Source organism: Aegilops tauschii, chromosome 7 (assembly GCF_002575655.3).
Source record: "Aegilops tauschii subsp. strangulata cultivar AL8/78 chromosome 7, Aet v6.0, whole genome shotgun sequence".
NCBI classification, from domain to species: Eukaryota; Viridiplantae; Streptophyta; class Magnoliopsida; order Poales; family Poaceae; genus Aegilops; species Aegilops tauschii.
Window position 1 is genome coordinate 165,864,604 of NC_053041.3, and position 7,983 is coordinate 165,872,586.

The following is a 7,983-nucleotide window of genomic DNA, read 5'->3' on the forward strand; positions in this document are numbered from 1 at the left end:
GGCACCCAATTCGTCTCCAAATTTTGGGATCACCTACAACAAGCTCTGGGCACGCAACTAGCTTTCAGTACAGCATACCACCCTCAGACTGATGGACAGACAGAGCGTGTAAACCAGATCCTAGAGGATATGCTAAGAGCCTGTGTGCTCACCTATGGGTCCAGTTGGGAAGAGAGTTTGCCGTATGCCGAATTTGCTTACAACAACAGTTACCAAGCCAGCTTGCAAATGGCACCCTTTGAAGCGTTGTACAGACGAAGGTGTCGTACCCCTCTGAATTGGTCAGAAACAGGTGACAGCCGTATCTTCGGCCCAGACATGCTTAAAGAGGCCGAGGAGAAAGTTAAACAAATCAGAGACAGACTCAAGACAGCACAGAGCCGACAAAAGAGCTACTATGATCAGAAGCATCGTGAGGTCAGCTTTGAACCCGGTGATTCCGTATACCTCCGAGTATCTCCTATGAGGGGTCTGCAACGGTTCAAAATAAAGGGGAAGCTAGCCCCAAGATTTATTGGACCATTTTGTGTAAAGGCACGAAGAGGCACGGTGGCCTACCAACTAGACCTCCCCAAGGAGCTGTCAGACGTCCATGACGTATTCCACGTCTCGCAGTTGAGGAAATGCGTGAGTAACCCAGAAAAACATGTACCTCATGAGGACATTGATATGCAACCAGATCTCACCTACAGAGAAAGGCCAGTAAAGATTTTAGAAGAGTCTGAACGGAGGACCCGTCAGAAAACGACAAGATTTTTCAGGGTTCAGTGGAGCAACCACACTGAGGATGAAGCCACATGGGAAAGGGAAGATTTCCTCCGAGCAGAATATCCATATCTATTTGAGGATCAGCAGAAATCTCGAGGACGAGATTTTTCCTAAGGGGGTAGGTGTTGTGACACCCAAGTTTTTATTTGGATTTTTCAAAAGATTTTTATTTGACTTGAGGGGTGTGATTTAAATTTTTTTTCTTCAAGAGAACTCTCCCTCTCATATATTTTTCTTTATGGCAAAAGTATTGTTTGGATTCACCCAAGATCTGCCTTTGGTCTTGGAAGTTCTTACTTTTCATTTGGACTCAAGACAAAATGTTTTTTCATTTGGGAAAATAACTTTTGAAAATCTTTTTGAATTTGCACTATGGCTTTTGGAAAGTCCTTTGCCACATTCAACAATTCTTTCTTGCCATGGCATTAGTGCAAATCCTCTCTCCTAACCACTTCCTCACCTTTGGATCATGATTTGCATCAAATCCAGCAAGTTGAACCTCCCCATGTGATTATTTCCATTCAAATCCTATTCAAATAAATTTCTGCCTTCTTTTCTAGCACTTGGAGATTTACAAAGGAACTCCATTTCTGTTTTGATTTTTGCCACCAAACCTTTTTCCCCTCCTAGTCCTTTGAACCGTCAACCTAGAACCATGAAGATCCACTGGTCTTCAGTTCAAAATTTTCAAACTACTCTTGCTGCAAGTTTGGACCACATTTGTCAAATTTGGTGAAATTCATTCAAAACCTTCTCCAAAAATTCCAAGTAAAATCAGGCAGCCCCCGGGTGCTTTGAGTGGTCATCTCACCAAGTTACAGCTCCAGAAAAATTCATCTCATAGCCAAAACCTTCTGTCGAACACCTGCAGTGCACTGTCTATGTCAAGTTCAGAAGATTCAGAGTTTCAGTCAGTGGCTTGCTGTCGTTTTCTTCAGAGAAGGACGTCGATCTCGCCACTGCCACCGCGTCGCCTTGCTGCTCGTCCCCGCCCTCTTGTTCCTGCACCGCATGAACGCCTGGCGCCTTGCGGGCGTCGGCGATGAGCCGCAGAAGGTGCGCCGCCCCGTGACCGACGCCGGCGGCGGCTTTGCGGGCGCCAGCGGGAGACACGGCGCCGACGACGCCACCCAGCGCCGCCCAAACCACCGGAGCTCGCCGCGTGGCCTTCCACTCCCCCGAATGCGCTGCCGCTCTCGTCGTGAACCGCAGGGCGCGGAGCGCGCTCTCTGCCGCCGTTGAGCCCGTGCGGTCACCTCACCGTGGACCGACGCCATTACGCCAAGACCATCTCCGTTGAGCTGTGAAATGACTCCAGTAACCTCCACTGATGCTGCCTGGCCGCTCAAACCACCTGCCAATCCACTGCTCCGCCTTAATCGCTCGCCGGAGATTCTCCGTTCACGGCCACCCCGTCGATCTGCCTATAAATAGAGGCCCCGAACTTCAACTCGAGCACCCACCATCCCTGCACTCCCCCTAGAGCAAGCCTAGCCACTGGTAGAGCCCCGAGGAGGTCTCCTTCCTCGACTCCGGCCGCCGCGACCCGCCACGCGATCCAGCCCGATTCGCCCCCGTGTGTGCTCCTCCGCCCCCATTCTCTTGCCAGTAGCTTCACCTTGCATCCCTCGTTCTGACCCGCGCCTCAATTCGTAGTTTGTAGCCCTCCACCGGAGTTCCCCATCCTCACCCGAGCCGCCGTCCGCCGGAGATAGTGTCACCGTCGACGTGGTGCTCCCCGTTGGACGAGTCCACCACCCACCGACGCAGAAGAAGACGCTGAAGCTCTTGGTACCCTCCGTTTCTCCTAACTCGCCGTGGTTCGACGCCGGCGTCCACCGCCGTCTACGGGCGCCGGCGAGCTTTTCAAACCTGACATGTGGACCCCGCGTGTCAGCCTCTGTTCTTTTATTCGCGAACCGTTTTCTGTTGGCGCCTTCGGGCAAAATACGTTTTCTCCTTTGCGCTTGCGCATTCCCAACCGAAGCGTTTTCTGTTTTCTCAGTTAAAACCCTGGAACTTTTCGGTTTCATTACAGATAAGTCCCTGGACAGAAACCTTTATAACTTTTTAATAAAAAGGTATTTTTGAGTGATTCTTTCTCTGACAATCTTCAAATTTTGTCTAGTTTTTTATGGGATTTATTTGAAAAATATTTGGAAAAGTTTCTGTGCATGTGTTGGTTTTCACGTTAGTACCCATTTCGTGATTGCCGTAGGTTCCGGGAGAGGTGACGGAGCCGCGAACTTCGCCGAGCTAGACTCCGACTTCTCCTTACCAGGCAAGCATGTTTGAACATTTGATATGACAGGTGTTTTACATGTTCACGTGAGAGTTTGTGCGTGGCATATGAGTGTCGGTAAATACCTCGTTGCTTGTAAGGCAACGACCCGGTTGTTCCAAAGTTTCGATGATCTCTGATGAGAGATGGCCTAATCATGTGGTGACATGAAGGGCAGCAAGGTGGTACTGTTGTAGCATACCAGCCTTGCGTCATCCGACTTTCTCCGACGTTAACGTGGTTGGAGCCACGATATCGTTCTTTTCCCGCATGTTCCAAGGTTGCGATGATCTCTGATGAGAGATGGCCTAATCATGTGGTGACATGAAGGGCAACAAGGTGGTACTGTTGTAGCATACCAGCCTTGCGTCATCCGACTTTCTCCGACGTTAACGTGGTTGTAGCCACGTTACCGTTCTTTCCCCTTCCGTGCTACAACATGTCTCATTGCCAGGATGCGGTTTAGTAAGTTGGTAACCTCTTTGCGTCATCCGACTTTCTCCGACGTTAACGTGGTTGGAGGCCGGGATGATGGTACCTTGGCCCAGGATTAAAGCCATTCATCCGGTCAGGGGGCATGGGTGTTTCCGGTTGGGACCGAGAGGGGCGCACCCCCTTAGAGCGCGCGTATAGAAATTTGATCCCATGCTACGCGAGGTTGTAGCCTCCCCGTCTCAAGGTTTTTCTTGAACGTCGCCGAGGGTGATCCCTGGCTTCGTATGGTTGAATTGGGTGTGTACTGGTTAGACGTGTTTCTTCCAAAACACCGTAGACGGAACTAGTCCCCGTGACTACTGAAATCCGTTGGCTGTGGTTAAGTACAAACTCTGCAGAGTCAATTCTTTCCCAATCATCGTATCCATGATCAGTAGTGCAAACATTATATCCATATCTATCCGTGTGAAAAACTTGTCCCCGGTGAACAAGCTCAAGTGGTAAATTCAGATTTATTGTTATTCCTGTGGATGGACTAACTTTATATTTGTCTCATGCTTGTGATAAATTATGTCCCCGAACTATTGTATTATTGAGCTACAATATAAGCCCTTTATGAGACGTCGCGCAGACGTCCGACTGTGGCGTGTACTCGTTTCTCACTTTAAATATAAGCCCTTTATGTGATGTCGCTCAGACGTCCGACTGCGGCATGCACTGTCTTTATTTTCTGTTATAAGCCCTTTATGTGGTGTCGCCCCGACACCCGTCTGTGGCATTATTATTCCACATTTTCCGCTCGAGGAGTCTTTCAGACACTCGCTTGGTACCCGCATTATTATTCCGCAGTTTCCGCTCGAGGAGTCTTTCAGACACTCGTTTGGCACCCGTATTATTATTCCGCATTTTCCGCTCGAGGAGTCTTTCAGACACTCGCTTGGCACCAGTATTATTATTCTGCAGTTTCCGCTCGAGGCGTCATTCAGACCCTCGCTTGGCACCCAGTATTTACTACCTCTATGTCTGATCGCACTGGTTAACTTGTTCATGTGCTTCATGTTTATATTTGTTATACCTTATGTCCGAACTGTCTTGCGAGTACTTTCATAGTACTCACCTGGCTTGTTGATTTGGCCAGATGTTGACGAAGGCGATCTCTTGGATGAAGAGTTTGATAGCGCGTCCGATGCCTAGAGGAGTCCCAGTCAGTCCTGCGCGATCCCGGATTTTGGTCACTTGTATTGTATACGCTTCCGCCACCCGCAATAAGTCTTCTCGAGCCTCACTCCGACGCTCGATGAGTTGTAGTCTTCTGGAATCATATCACTCGCTTCGCGATGATATTTCCACCACCGTTATTATCGTGAGTTAGTAGTTTGCCACCCTATCCGCCGTCTTGTTTTAGCGGCGTGCATGTAATAAATTGTTGGGAAGCCTCTGCTCAACCTTGTATTATATTTAGTACTCCTGGTATTTTTCTTCTGTGACCAAGACATTGTCTACCAGTGAGAAGGAATTCTTCCTCGCTGGTCCGTAAAAGGGATTGGTCTCTCAATAATTATATTATTGAAAAACCGGTCGTGACAGCTGCTTTGTACTTCTGCCGCGAGGGCTGCAGTATGCTCTTCTGTACGGAGAGAGCGGTCCGTGTTTCCGTTGACTGTGATAACCCCGCGAGGTCCTGGCATCTTGAGCTTGAGGTATGCATAGTGTGGTACCGCATTGAATCGAGCGAATGCGGTTCGTCCAAGCAGTGCATGATAACCACTACGGAAAGGGACGATATCGAAGATTAACTCCTCGCTTTGGAAGTTATCCGGGGATCCAAAGACCACTTCCAGTGTTATGGAGCCCGTGCAGTGGGCCTCTACTCCTGGAATTACACCTTTGAAGGTGGTTTTGGTGGGCTTGATCCTTGAAGGGTCGACGCCCATTTTGCGCACTGTGTCTTGATAAAGCAGGTTCAGGCTGCTGCCGCCATCCATAAGGACTCGCGTGAGGTGGAATTCGTCGATGATTGGGTCTAGGACCAATGCGGCTGAACCGCCATGACGGATACTGGTAGGGTGATCCCTACGATACAGGCTGACCATGGGTTGAACTTTGGGGCGACTGGCTCCATCGCATAGACGTCCTGCAGTGCTCGCTTTCGTTCCCGTTTGGGAATGTGGGTGGAGTAGATCATGTTGACCGTTTTCACCTACGGAGGAAATTTCTTTTGTCCGCCCGTGTTCGGACGCCCGGGCTCATCGTCATCATCGCTGTGCAGCCCCTTGTCCTTGTTCTCGGTGTTTACTTTACCAGCCTGTTTAAACACCCAGCAGTCCCTGTTAGTGTGGTTTGCTGGTTTATTCGGGTGCCATGAATTTGGCACGAGCGATCAAGTATGCGGTCCAGACTGGACGTGTAACACCCATGATGCGGCTATATCTCCCACGTGTCGAGGAATGACTTAGAGGAATAACCGCATTGTAGGTATTGTCGCAAGAAGGGTCATCTTCACACAATCCCATGTAATGAACAAGAATGGGATAAAGAGAGTTGGCTTACAATCGCCACTTCACACAATACATAAATTAATCCATACATCATCCAAAATCCACACATAGACCGACTACGGTCAAATCCAAATGAAAAGAAGATAACCCCAAATGCTAGATCCCCGATCGACCCAACTGGGCTCCACTACTGATCATCAGGAAACGAAACATAGTAACGACCATGGTCCTCGTCGAACTCCCACTTGAGCTCGGTTGCGTCATCTGCATAGGTATCCTCGGCACCTGCAACTGTTTTGGTAGAATCTGTGAGTCACGAGGACTCAGCAATCTCACACCCGCGAGATCAAGACTATTTAAGCTTGTATGTAGGAAAGGGGTAATGTGGTGGAGCTGCGGCAAGCACTAAGCATATATGGTGGCTAACATACGCAAATGAGAGCGAGAAGAGAAGCAACGCATCGGTCCAGAAGCTAGAAGTGATCAAGAAGTGATCCTGAAACTACTTACGCTCAACCAGAACACAAGAACCGTGTTCACTTCCCGGACTCCGCCGAAAAGAGACCATCACGGTTACACACGCGGTTGATGCATTTTATCAAGTCAAGTGTCAAGTTCTCTACAACCGGACATTAACAAATTCCCATCTGCCTCATAACCGCTGGCACGGCTTTCGAAAGATAATACCCTGCAGGGGTGTCCCAACTTAGCCCATTATAAACTCTCACGGTCAACGAAGGAAATTCCTTCTCCCGGGAAGACCGGATCAGTCTCGGAATCCTGGTTTACAAGACATTTCGACAACGCTAAAACAAGACCAGCAAAGCCGCCCGATGTGCCGACAAATCCCGATAGGAGCTGCACATATCTCGTTCTCAAGGGCACACCGGATAAGTCAAGCTACGAGTAAAACCAGACCTCGAGTTTCCCCGAGGTGGCCCCGCAGGCTGCTCGGTTCGGACCAACACTCGAAGGAGCATGGGCCCGGGGGGGTTAAATAAAGATGACCCTCGGGCTCGCGAAAACCCAAGGGAAAAAGGCTTAGGTGGAAAATGGTAAAACCAAGGTTGGGCCTTGCTGGAGGAGTTTTAACCAAATCGAACTGTCAAGGGGGTCCCATAAATCACCCAACCGCGTAAGGAACGCAAGATCAAGGAACATAACACCGGTATGACGGAAACTAGGGCGGCAAGAGTGGAACAAAACACTAGGCATAAGGCCGAGCCTTCCACCCTTTACCAAGTATATAGATGCATTAATTAAATAAGAAATATTGTGATATCGCAAAATATCCATGTTCCAACATGGAACCAACTTCATCTTCACCTGCAACTAGCAACGCTATAAGAGGAGCTGAGCAAAGCGGTAACTTAGCCAAACAACGGTTTGCTAGGAAAGGATGGTAGAGGCTTGACATGGCAATATGGGAGGCATGATAAACAAGTGGTAGGTAGTGCAAGCATAGCGATAGAGCGAACAACTAGCAAAGCAAAGATAGAAGTGATTTCGAGGGTATGGTCATCTTGCCTGCAAGGTTCTCAGAGTTGTCGAAAGCTTGATCCTCGTTAGCGTACTCAACAGGTTCCTCGTTCACGAACTCGTCTCCTGGCTCTACCCAAAGCAAGAACACAAGCAATGGAACCACAATCAATCACAGTGCAATGCACAAACAACATGATGCAATACATGGCATGATATGCGAGATGTGATATGCAATGCATATGCGTGCTCCGGAAGGAAAGATGATGAAGAAGGCATCAACTTGGCAAACCAAGTATACCGCTGCAAAGATGAGATGATTTCGGTTGAAATCGATATAAAGATCACCGGAAACGGATGCACGGTTTGCAAATGGCAAGCAAAACAAGAATGACACAATTCTGCGATTAACAGCATGATAGCACTTAGAATGCAACAAGAAACTATGCTACAGCACCCCAACATAGCAACAAAGCATATGGAAGTGATCTACAAGATATGCTTGACAAAAGATGAACACTT